This window comes from Gekko japonicus, unplaced genomic scaffold (assembly GCF_001447785.1).
Source record: "Gekko japonicus isolate JY-2015 unplaced genomic scaffold, Gekko_japonicus_V1.1 scaffold1212, whole genome shotgun sequence".
NCBI lineage: Eukaryota > Metazoa > Chordata > Lepidosauria > Squamata > Gekkonidae > Gekko > Gekko japonicus.
The window spans coordinates 364703-377322 of NW_015169209.1; the positions used below are offsets into that span (position 1 = coordinate 364703).

The following is a 12620-nucleotide window of genomic DNA, read 5'->3' on the forward strand; positions in this document are numbered from 1 at the left end:
GGAACCGGCGGGATGGGGGGGACTTACCTCCTCCTGCTGCTTCCTCCTCTGCCTCCCCCCCCCGCGAGTATCGCGGGTCCGCCCCTTGTAATCTTATAAACCTCAATCATGTGTGGGTTCAGCCCTATTCTCCCTGCAACCCCATGGACCCATTTGCACTTGATCATCCTCCCTACCGCACGCATGGCTGCACAGCAGGCCTGGTCCTTCCAGATATCCTTCTGTCTCTGCACTGCTGAACTTCAAGAGCAGACCAATCTATGCCAGCTGGTGGCAATGGAAAGAGAAGACTTCTCTCCCTGAAGCGGCTGAAATGATAATAATAACCCACTTTCGAATAATAATAATAATGCTAGCCTAACTGACAGGCAGAGGTGAAAATAATTTACATTTTTTTACTGGTACTGCCTTCCTCAGGGGCTCAAAGCAGGAGCTCTGGCCTCTTCCTTTCCAGCCTGCTTCCAACTCATAACTCAGGCCGGCGTGTGAATAATAAAAAGGATGTGCTTTCAGCAATGTTAAGTAGCAATGTTAAATATGAGGACCGCCCTGAGCCGAATACCCCAGGCTAGCCCAATCTTGTCAGATTTCGGAAGCTAAGCAGGGTCGGACCTGGCTAATATGTGGATGGGAGAGCCAGCTGCGGTGTAGTGGTTAGGAGTGGCTGAATCGAATCCAGAGAACCGGGTTTGATTCCCCACTCCTCCACATGAAGCCAGCTGGGTGACCTTGGGTCAGCCACAGTTCTCCCAGAGTCCTCTCAGCCCCACCTACCTCACAGTTGCGGGGAGAGGAAGAGAAGGTGATTGTAAGCTGCTCCAAACCTCCTTCTGGCAGTGAAGGGCAGGGTGTGAAAACCACCTCTTCCAAGGAATACCAGCACTATGACGCGGAGCCAGGCAACACCAAACCACCTCTGAACCCCTCTTGATTTAAAAACCCTGCAGGGTCGTCGATGGCACTTTCCACCACCAAGTATCAGGGCTACACATCTTAGACATACTCACCTGGGAGTAATTCTAGAACTTCATATATAAACGGCTGTTCAGTGAATACCCATTACCTCCCTCTGATAAAATGGGTCCCTCCAGTCCGTAAAAAGTTATGCCTAGAATAAAAATTAAAAAAAGGGTTAGACAGACTATGCCCAGAGCAAAAATTCAAAAGTGTTAGGCTGGACCCTGTCACAAGACATTTTGTTCAGGGGTGGGGAGCGCCACCACTACTAACTTCGGAGGGATCTTCCTTCTGCGTGTAAACAAGAGGTTCCGCCTGCAAACGCCGTCTCCTTAATACGGACGCGTGCAGGAATCGTGCAAAGTGCGGGGGGAGAAAAAGAGGGTGGGGGGGGAAGCGCCCAGACGAGCTCTTGCAACAGGCTTTTCTGGAGAAAGCGGCTCTCCGCGGCAACGAGCAAGCAGGCCTGAAGGTTGGCTTAGTAACCAGAGACCTGCCAGGGCCCCAGAACGGGGCGGGACGGCGAGACGGGATCCCAACCCGCCTGTGTCAGCAGCTTCCCTGATGCCAGAGGGGCGTGAGTGGCTGAGTGGCAGGCGAGGGAGGCTTCGCGGCTGGTTACAATGGTTACAGCCCTGGAGAGGCAGCGGTAGAGACGCGCGCAACGCTCCCGGGAGCTGCCTGGCCTGAGGCAGGGGGGGAGGGGGGGGGGTGGACTCACCCCGCCGAGCCCCCTGCCTGCTCGCATCGTCGACCCTCCCTGCCTGTGCTTATCGTTGTTATTATTCTCGCGGAGCCGGGCAGCTTTTCCAAGCAAAGGAGGCGAAGGAGAGAGAGAGAGAGAGAGAGAGAGAGGCTTGGAGCAAGAGCGAGCTTGGAGCTGCCTCACCACCTCCTCCTCCTCCTGGCCAAACAAAAAGGGGACGGCAGCAGGCAGGCAGGCGGGCGATGGGGGATCCCGGGCTTGCAAAATAGCAGGCGGGAGGAGATGTTGTGCCCCCCCCCAGCCGGGGCTCCTTTGCAGATTCCAGCTCGCCCCGTGGTGGGGGAGAGAGGCGAGAGCCCCCTTTGCCAGCAGCACGCCAGGATCGAGTCTCTAACTCAAAGCGGCCGGTAAGTTCAGTCTGCATGGGAAAGGGTTGGTTTCCCCCCTCCACCTTTCTTTGTACCTAACCATTATCGTTGGGGGAGCAGAAGGGGGGGACCGTGGACGTCTCGCAGCCCCCCTCCTTCCTCCCCGCAGGCGTGTGGCTACCCCTAAGGCGAGGGTCCTTGGGCGCACGCTGGTATTGCTGACGGATGCAATTCAGGGAAACTTTGAAGGGGTTTTGTGTTTGTTATGAGTGAGGGTTTCCCCCCCTCCCCTCCTGAGGTCTGCAGGAGGAGAAAGTGAAGAGCTGGGCTGGAACCGCTGTGGGAAAGGGGGAGCAAATACCCCACAGCAGGGCTTGGAAGGGAGTCCTGTGGGGGCATCCTGTGTGGTGAACAATGTTCCCTCTAAGCTGTGGAGTCTTATGAGCAAAAATTCTACTGGCTTTAAAGCTGTGAGCCAGCAATTTGGCTGCTGCATAAATCAGTTTGCTCTGGAGCCATCCTTCCTGAGCCAAGACAAAAATCTGTGAGCTGGAGGCTAAAAAATTGTGAGCTAGCTCACACTAACTCAGCTTAGAGGGAACACTGGTGGTGAAGGTGGGGGGGGGGCTGACCTGGGAAGCGAACCGCCAGAAGTGCTCTTATTTGGAAGGGGCGAACAAGGTAAAGGTGTCCCAGGCGGTGATTTTTGGAGTGCTACAACATCAATTTCCGTATTGAAGTGCCCTATAGGGAATTTTGTATGTAATAATTACATCCCTCTTCGGGTTGGGAAAGTCTGGGAGGCCGGAGTGGCGAGAGAAGCACGTGTGGCTTTTCTTCGAGCTGAGAGGAGCGTATGGATGAAGTTGTAAAGGAGAAGTTTGGGGACTGTAAAGATACTTCCCTGAAGATGTGCCTGCTGGAGAGAAGAGGTGGGGGAAATTGGGTATATCTCTCTCCCCCCCCCCCCAATGCTCCATTTTGTATCTCTGTTTCTTTCAAACAGCAGGCCTGTGTGTGTGTCCTCTCTCTTTTTCATGGTTGTGGAAAAACTGGTGTCTCCTCTGAAGAATGCAAGGCAAGAGGGGGAAAGTCTATGCCATTTGTTGCAAGCTGTTTTTCTGTTGTGATTATGGTGTCCCGCTATTTCCTGCCCAGAATCCTCATAGCTGAAGTTCCGAGGCTGACGAAGCAGTGAATGTGGAGAATTCTTTTTGGAATAATAATTAAACCTGAAAGTTAAGACACCTGGACTTTATTACAAGAAGAATCGTTAACACTTTCTGCCAAACCTTTTTCGGAAGACTGTGGCATGCCAGCTTTCAGTCTTAAATTTTAAGATGTGGGCTTATTCCAGTTAGACTAGAGCAGTGTTCCCTCTAAGCTGTGGAGTCCTGTGAGTAAAAATTCTACTTTGTGAGCCACTGGCATTAAGGTTGTGAGCAGGCGATTTGGCTGCTGCATCAGTCAGTTTGCTCTGGAGCCCTCCTTCCTGAGCTAAGGCAAAAATGTGTGAGCTGGAGGCTAAAAAACTGTGAGCTAGCTCTCACTAACTCAGCTTAGAGGGAACACTGGACTAGAGTAACTTTGCAGGGGATTGCACTGTAAATCATCTGACTCTGGAGTAAAGTCAGTGGAGAAGTAGAGACACGGGGCAATTGTGGGAGAAGGAGGGGGGAATCGAAGGAGGAATCTACTGGGGAGTGATGAGAAATTATACGGGTTTCATTTTGATATTTATCTGCCTGTGATCAACACCTCCGCAAAACCACAGCGTAATCTCTCTCATATTGGCAAGTGTGTCATCCTCTCTAAATTGCATGTTTGAAACAACAAAGGCAGTGACTTCACAGAGAACTGCCAGGAGCAGCTCTGTACAACTCTGGTTTGTTGGGAATTTAAAAACGGAGCAACCGGTTTTGTGTGATGGGTGGATCCAGAGCTAATATGTAGGGCGTCTGAAGCTGTGGGGCTGGAGCTGGTTGGCAGCTGCTGGTGCATCTAAAGCACCTTTATGGAGTGGTGTGAGCTTGATGTGTTTCCCCAACTCTAGGAACCTGGCGTGGTTATGGGTTGTGGTTGCAGCGTGACTGGATTAATCAGAGACACCAGATTGCTGCCAGACCCTCTGCTGGTGTTTTGACTGTTTGCATCTGGAGAAATTCAAGACATATTTTCAAATGGAAAAAACAACAACCCCTCATTAGGGTTTGCAGACTTAATTGACAAGGGAGTCGGGTGGGGTGTATTTTTTTGTTTCTGGCGGTGTTCAGATCAATGCATTGAGTACATTTGGGTCTTGCCAGGAAGCTCAAAGCGGTGTATATGGTTCTTCTGTCCCCCGTTTTGTTCTTACAACAACCCTGTGAGGTAGGGATAGTCTGAGAGTCCAGCTGGTCTGAGATCATCCAGTGAATTTCTTGGTGGTGTGGGGATCTGAACCCACGTCTGAACTTGGCCATCAGTCTTCATCTCTAGGTACTTACTTTCTTATTTAAGAAATATTTATTTATTTCAGACATATCAGCCGCCTTTCTGCCTTGATAGTAATTCAAGGAGGCTTACAATGCAAGTAATAATATATATATTTTTTAAAAAACCTAGTTAAAATCAATAATTTAAAACTACCAGTAGGCAGAAGTACTAATCAAATGTCTTCATGAATAAAAGTGTCTTTAGCGGCTTCCTAAAGATGGAGAGTGCGGGAGCCAGGGGCATCACCCTGGGCAGGTTCTTCCATAAACATGGGGCTGCCACTGAAAAGGACCTGTCTTCTGTACCCATCAGACAAATGTGGTGTTGGGGCAAAAGAGACTGGACTTTGGGCTTCTTGGGCTGTGATCACATACACTAAAAAATCCACTTCCAACGCACTTTCAATGCACTTTCCAACTGGATTACTGGCAAAATCCAGCTGGAAAGTGCATTGAAAGTGGATTATTTCGTGTGTGATCGCAGCCTTGGAAACCAGTGCCAGAAGCCTTGTCCCCATGTATCTCTCATAGCCATTGGTAGTCAGTTGTGTGGTAGAAGCATCCTGTCCATGCTCAGGAAGATTATCATCTTCGCTGTTTCTGTGTTGACAAACTTTGGTATGCACTGGCCATAGAATTCCTCACATACCCTCTGCTATTGCTGCCAGGGTTCTCTTCATCTCACGTGGCCTATCTTTGACTTTTATCCGCAGACCCCTAAAGTCTAGCCCGTCTCAGGGTGGCGGGGGGGGGGGCTAACATGGGACACAAGAGTCCTGATACTTTTGAAAAGAAAAGCTGCTTCCAGAGGGAGAAACTGGAAGTAAGGAAGCAAAATGCGGACAGGAAATACTTAAGTTATTCCCCACCTGAAGGCTCTCTGTCCCAACCTTTCTTCCCTTAGGTGTAGAGAAAGAAACAATTAAGGGCCACCTTCCAACTTGCTGGTTCTCTGCTCCAAATTTTCCCCTCCCAAAGTTGGTGTGTGTGTTTTAAGGAAAGCCATTGACTCTTTTTAGGTGCATTTGTGGGTCAAGGAAAGGAGGTTCAGTAGTAGGGCAGATGTGTTTCATTCAGAAGGATGTTAGGTGTTCAAGGGAAGACCTTTCTCTGCCTGAGATCCTGGCTAGCTACGGCCAGTCGGAGTAAAGGTAAAGGTTCCCTTGCTCGAAAGCCAGTCGAGTCCAACTCTAGTGTTGCGGTGCTCATCTCCGTTTCAAAGCCGAAGAGCCAGCGCTGTCCGAAGACATTTCCGTGGTCATATGGCCGGCATGACTAAACACCAAGGTGCACGGAACGCTGTTACCTTCCCACCAAAGTGGTACCTATTTATCTACTTGCAATTTCTTGCTTTTGAACTGCTAGGTTGGCGGGAGCTGGGACCAGAGACGGGAGCTCACTCCATCATGCAGCACACTCGGGTCTCGAACTGCTGAACTACCGATCTTCCACAGCCTGCAGTTCAGCGTCTTAACCACTTGAGCCACCGCAGCAGTTGGAGTGGACAGTAGTAAATGGGCCAGTGTTCTGACTCAGAGTAAGGTGGTTTCTCTTGTGGAGTTAGCCCCTGAGCACACTCACACTGCCTTAAAAGCAGGGAGGGGCTGTGTCTCAGAGCATCTGTTTCATATGCAAAAGGTCCCAGGTCCAATCCCCAGCATCTCCAGTTAGAAGAAACAGGTTATAGGTGATGTGAAATATGTCTGCCTGAGTCCCTGGAGAGCTGCTGCCAGTCTGACCCTGATGGTCCTGTTTTTATTTATTTATTTTTTCAGTGTAAGGCGACTTTATTGTTAAGCACTCAGTAATTGTCCCTGCAGATGCCCCACTCCTGTATTAGGAGAAGAAACACAAGGTCAGAAATCTAGCATTTCTCTTTGTAAACAAATCAGGCCAATTTGCACGGTATAAAAGCCTTGGGTGCATTTGGTGAGACTAGGTTTTTGCTGACAGCCTATCTTAAATTTGCATTGAAGTTACAGTTACATAGGAGCTGCGGTGGCTCTAGTGGTTAAGACGCTGAACTGCAGGCTGTGGAAGGTCAGTAGTTCAGCAGTTCGAGACCTGGGTTGCCGCATGATGGAGTGAGCTCCCATCTCTAGTTCCAGCTCCTGCCAACCTAGCAGTTCGAAAGCCAGAAATTGCAAGTAGATCAATAGGTACCACTTCGGTGGGAAGGTAACAGCGTTCTGTTCACCTCGGTGTTTAGTCATGCCGGCCACATGACCACGGAAACGTCTTCGGACAGCGCTGGCTCTTCGGCTTTGAAACGGAGATGCGCACCGCAACCCTAGAGTCGGATTCGACTGGCTTTCGAGCAACGGAACCTTTACCTTTTACCTTGCTGAGAGCTCTCCTTTGCGAATTTAATTCCCAGGCGCATGAGAGTAGAGTTAAGGTAGGGACGGTGGGGAAACAGGGCTAAATCCCACCCCCACTGCACTGATTTTTTGGTGACCTGAAATGACTCCAGGGACCCACTGCTTGCATCATTATGGAAACGTAAGTGTGGTCATCAGTGGCGGCCACAAGGAATATCACCTGTGAGTCAGCCCTTAGTTTGGATTTATGCTAGCTAAAGCTAGGGTTGCTCTTACAATCGCTGAAAGTGTGCAAGCGCGTTTTACCTGTTGGATGATGCTCTGCATGATACTCTGTATAAAACTCCTGCAAGCAATTTTTTTTTTTATTGGTGGAGGGATTTTGTATATAGAAGTGAGGGAGCAGATCTCATTGTCTCTGTGACTAGGGACAGGGTTGTTTATCCCTTAAACAACTGGCTAAATTCATGTTGTCATACAGGGTTTGAGCCACAGGGGAGAATGCAGTCTCTGAAGAATTAAAAAAACACAAAAACAAAATGAAAACAAAAAGTTCATCCAGTGGTAATTTCCTGTCCTCACAATAACAAATCTTGCTGGATGTGCTCGTGCAGCGGAGGAAACTGGATTGAAACTGGATTGAAACAAAAGTGGTGTGTATGTGTGGGTGTTTGTGTGTAAGGGGGGGGGTAACTTGAGGTCAGTTGTTCGCTAGGAATTCTGTCCCAAGCAGTGTTCAGTGGTGGATGTCTGTGGCACTTGGTGTTTCATTTCATTTATTTATTTATCATATTTATACCCCGTCCACCCCGCGAACGGCTCAGGGCGGCTATCATGCAGCAATCGCAATAACCATTGAGAGAAGAAACACTTTTTCTCTAACCTGCAGCTGCCTCTGATTATTCCCCACATCAAAAAGGTAGGAAAAAAGTGCAGAGACTCTGTGGAACAGATATGCTTTTCCTGAGAAAGAAGCTGATTGTGCTGAAAGGTTAGGAGAAGAGGAATATTGGGCCAAACAGAACACTGGGAGGGACAGAGACTTCCTAAGTTTTCTTTCTAATGCTAATGTTATTAATGGGGGGGGGGATGATGACTCAGTGGGAGTTATTAGCAGGGCACAATTACTGAGTTTAGATGAAGCACCCCTCCCCAATCACCCCATTCCCCCTGATCTGACAAATTCTATATTGAGGCCAAGCGTTAACTGTGATACTCAGTTCATTGACAGTTTGAATCCCTGGTTTGTTTATTACTTCTTCACCCAAAGAGTGATTAACACATGGAATTCCCTGCCACAGGAGGTGGCGGTGGCTACAAGCATGGATGGCTTCAAGAGGGAATTAGATAAACATATGGAGCAGAAGCCCATCAGTGGCTATTAGCCACAAGGTATAGATAGGAACTCTCAGTCTGGTGCAAGTGATGCTCTGTATTCTTGGTGCTTGGGGGTGGGGGCTAACAGTGGGAGGGCTTCTGGTGTAGTGGTTTGGTGTAGTGGTTAAGTGTGTGGACTCTAATCTGGGAGAACCGGGTTTGATTCCCCACTCCTCCACTTGCACCTGCTGATGTGACCTTGGGTCAGTCACAAGCTCTGGCACAGCTGTCCTTGAAAAAGAGCAGTTTGTGTCAGAGTTCTCTCAGCCCCACCCACCTCACAGGGTGTCTGTTGTGGGGAGGGGAAGGGAAAGGAGTTTGTAAGCCGCTCTGAGACTCCAAGTGAAGGGCGGGGTATAAATCCAATCTCTTCTCTTCTTCTTCTTCTTCTGGTTTCCTGGCCCCACTGCTGGACCTCCTGATGGCACCTGGTATTTTTGGCCACTGTGTGACAGAGTGTTGGACTGGATGGGTTTCTCTTATGTTCTTATTTTAAGTGTAGTTCATATGATTGTCTAACTGCAGGGTACTGTGCCCTGGATGGCCCAACCTTGTCAGATCTTGGAAGCTAAGCAGGGTTGGCCCTGGTTAGTATTTGGATGGGAGACCACCAAGGAAGTCCAGGGTTGCTGTGCAGAGGCAGGTGATGGAAAACCACCTCTGAACATCTCCTGCCTTGAAAACCTTATGGGGTTGCCATAAGTTGTATGCGACTTGATGGCACTTCCCACCACTAAGGTCCATCAAACCATGGTCTGAAGGCTGGTTTATAAACCACAGTCAGCTGTCTTTAACGATAGTCTTATTTGATGTGTAGACAAGCCTGGCTTCATTCTGGCTTGTTCCTTCACGTTACCCATATGTACTCATATGAGAAGCCCAGCCAGGGCAAAGGTAATGATGCCAGAAGCACCCTAGGATTTGAGCAATTGTCTGTGAGTTGACTCCTGGCCTGCACGCACATGCTGTTGGATACTGTGTTATTGTGGAAATGTGGCCATTATTCGCACTTGTGTGGACAAGGCAGTCTAAGTTGTGAACAACTCGCCTTGTGCAGTGATAACCCAATAACCAACCACCTGTGAATGCTGCACAAACAAACCATAGTTAAAATAAACCATGGATGTCATATTTTTGAACTGAGCCAATATCTGCCTTGTGTTACAAGCCTAGTCTGTTTCCTGGCCCCTTGCTATGGAATTGGCACATGGACAAAAAGTGTAAATATTTCAGTCATTATTTTAGTGGTTTGTCTGCTAACGTAGCGTTGATAGATGGGATTTGACATGTCTTCCCATTCAGTGCAGAAGTTTGGATTAGAGAAGAACAAAGGCTTCCAGAATTAAAGACCCTGGTATTAGGACTGGAAAATAAGCTAGCTGGCAAGAAGCACTGCATTTAAAGGTCTAGAAATGTCTTCATTGACTTTGGCCCCTTTCGCATGTAATTCTTTGACTTGCGGCTTAATGCTCCGTTGTTCAAGACCAACTCTTATGGAACCACAAATGCACTGTTTACATATTGCCAAAGCTGGTGGTTACTTTTCATGACCGAAACAAGACAAAAAGGAGGCAGTTGAGCCATGCACTTAGGCAAGTACAGAAGAAATATGAGACCCCCCCCCCATGAACAAATCACAATAATTGTGATGTGTTTCTTCCAGTAACAAACTAGGTAAACATACATTTGCAGAAATATTAAACAGGCCTGTGTTCCTATTGTGTCGTCTCTTCTGGACTCAGGAAAAAAAATGTTGAGACTCAAGGAGCACTGTTTCTCACTGTCTTGGTATCTGATAAGATCTGCTTGTGGAGTAGAATTTTCCTAATCCCCAGATTGATGTAGTGGTTAAGAGTGGCAGACTCTAATCTGGTGAACTGGGTTTGATTCTCCATGCAGCCAGCTGGGTGACCTCGGGTCAGTCACAAGTTCTCTCAGAGCTGTTCCCTCAAGAGCAGTTCTTTCAGAGCTCTCTCAGCCACACCTACCTCACAGGATTGTCAGTTGTGGGGAGAGGAAGGGAAGGAGAGTGTAAACTGCTCTGAGACTCCAACTGAAGGGCAGAGTATAAATCCAACTCTTCTTCTCCTTCTCCTCCTTGTCTAGCCCACTGAAATTTTGTTTCTGGGGGAGTCAGTGGTCCGTGAAGATTAGTTGAGGGGTAATGTGGGAGTCTTCAGTGGGAAGGGAGACTCAATGGAAATCAACATCCCGTCTTTCCTTGAAGGGAATGCCTTTCCATCTTCAGAACAAAGTGGTTAGATCTAACAGGCCCAGACAAAATTTTCTTCAGGTTTAGGAGGAGGGCCCCGCCCCCCAGATTTAGAAACCAGACTTATTTTTTAGTCTTCAGGATTTTATGTTGTAACAGTGATGCTTTCTAAGAGAATCACCAAGAGGCAATATCAGCCAATGACTGATGAAAATACTAGGTGCCACAATGAAACTGCTAGATGCCATGGTGCCTGGAATGTGTCAGACCCTGAGATAGAAGCTTCTTCTTTCTTGCTTGAGCTTTTTCAGTTTGTAAGTGTGAGCAGGAGTCCCCCCCCCACAGCAGAATTTTTCGCAATGATCAGTATGGCAGCCATAAAAAAATGGATCACAAAGAGCCGAACTGTAAGAAACTGCTTTGTTTTGTTGGCATTCCCTCAAATATCCCTCCTTCCTAACCTAATGACTGTTTTTTTATCTTTTGTATGTATTTTAATTCTATTTTTAATTGTTTTAATCATTTGTGTTTGAGGGGTTGATTTTAATGGTTGTAAAATGTGACTTTATCTTGTATGTTGTTAGCTGCCTTGGTAGCCCTTGTAAGAGCAGAAAGGAGGGATGCAAAATTTTAAGCAGAATAGAGTAGAAATGCTGGAATATCCGTGATTTACTTTCCAGCATGTGTTTTATTGCTAAATAAAAGCTGGGGTGGGGGTGGTTTCAGATCAAGTCAACAGTGTGGGCAGCTCTTTAACTTCTTCCATTTTTCCTATTTCTGTCAGTCTATTTAGTATACTGTTCTCCTGTCCTTTCCCTAAGGAGTTCATGGCTGCACACATGGTGGTCCCTGCCTTATTCTATCCTCACAGCCAAATCAGTAGAAGGGAGTATAAACACTATGTAGCCCTAAACTTATCATAAATAAGTGCATAGAATTGCATTATAAATGTGAACATCATGGAGACAGAAATGCAAGTGGTTAAGACACTGAACTGCAGGCTGTGGAAGGTCAGTAGTTCAGCAGTTCGAGACCCGAGTATGCCGCATGACGGAGTGAGCTCCCGTCTCTAGTTCCAGCTCCTGCCAACCTAGCAGTTCGAAAGCAAGAAATTGCAAGTAGATAAATAGGTACCACTTCGGTGGGAAGGTAACAGCGTTCCGTGCGCCTTGGTGTTTAATCATGCCGGCCACATTACCATGGAAACGTCTTCGGACAGTGCTGGCTCTTCGGCTCTGAAACGGAGATAAGCACTGCAACCCTAGAGTCGGATTCGACTGGCTTTCGAGCAAGGGAACCTTTACCTTTAATACTAGTTTTTGTTTCCCTACTTGCATGATTATGAGAAATGAAAACCTGATGGGGGGGGGGGCATTTTTAGAAAAGATCTAAGGCTGTTTGTGAACTTCTTCTCTCTCAGGTTGCCTTCGTGGATTACTTTCTGAGCAAGTCTTGCTGGGGACAAGTATCTGATCCAAACACCTTCCCGGTATTCCAGGAATGTTCTAGGGATTTTGGACAGCTCCTCATGAGAGGATGCCAACATGTACTGACGGTGCTTTTCATTGGTGTGCCACCTCCAGAAGGTATCCAGAAACTCCTGCATGGAGGCAAAAGTTATATGGGAACCAGCCTCCTGTTTTACTTTTAACACAACTATTTGAACTCCAGTTGTGTTTTCAAAAACCAGTCTGCCTCATTTAAGAAAAGGCAATAAGGAAATATGAAAAACTCATTTTGCAGTTTCTTGCATGCTGTTAAGCAATCCAAATTATCTTTCATGCAAGCCAATGCACCAATCTATCTAGAGTGAATTGCATTCCATGAAGAAATTCCTCCCCCACTTCTAGACAGCAGTCTGTAGCTTTTACACATAAGATGTACTTTAAGATAAAGGCTTACGTAAAAAGGTAAAGGAAGGCATTTGCTTGTTGTGAAACTTGTATAAATCAGTGTTCTCTCAACAGGTCTGTTTTTTCTGTTTTCACACATTATATGGAAAGGAGCAAAATATTCAACCAAATCTAGCTTCCTTATAATTGTATCTGATGCTTGCAGTTGCAAACACAAATTTGTCCTTACTTGGTGTTCACATTTATGCTTGCATATCTAGCACTTGAAGTACCTTACATGTACTTCAAAGAAACCCATATATGAATCTGCAATAGTCAGTGTAGAACCGATTCCTGCAAAGACGTTCAGCAG

The 12620-nt window shown here is 47.3% G+C and overlaps 1 protein-coding gene across 1 annotated transcript in view; it reads left to right on the forward strand.

The window, feature by feature from the left end:
• Window positions 1–1823: 1823 nt before the first annotated feature.
• PTPN13 (protein tyrosine phosphatase, non-receptor type 13) overlaps window positions 1824–12620 on the forward strand; it is a gene marked incomplete at its 3' end in the record, with an annotated part of 206803 nt that continues 196006 nt past the window's right edge. Inside the window, exon 1 of the mRNA XM_015416359.1 lies at window positions 1824–2070. The remainder of the gene's footprint in view (window positions 2071–12620) is intronic.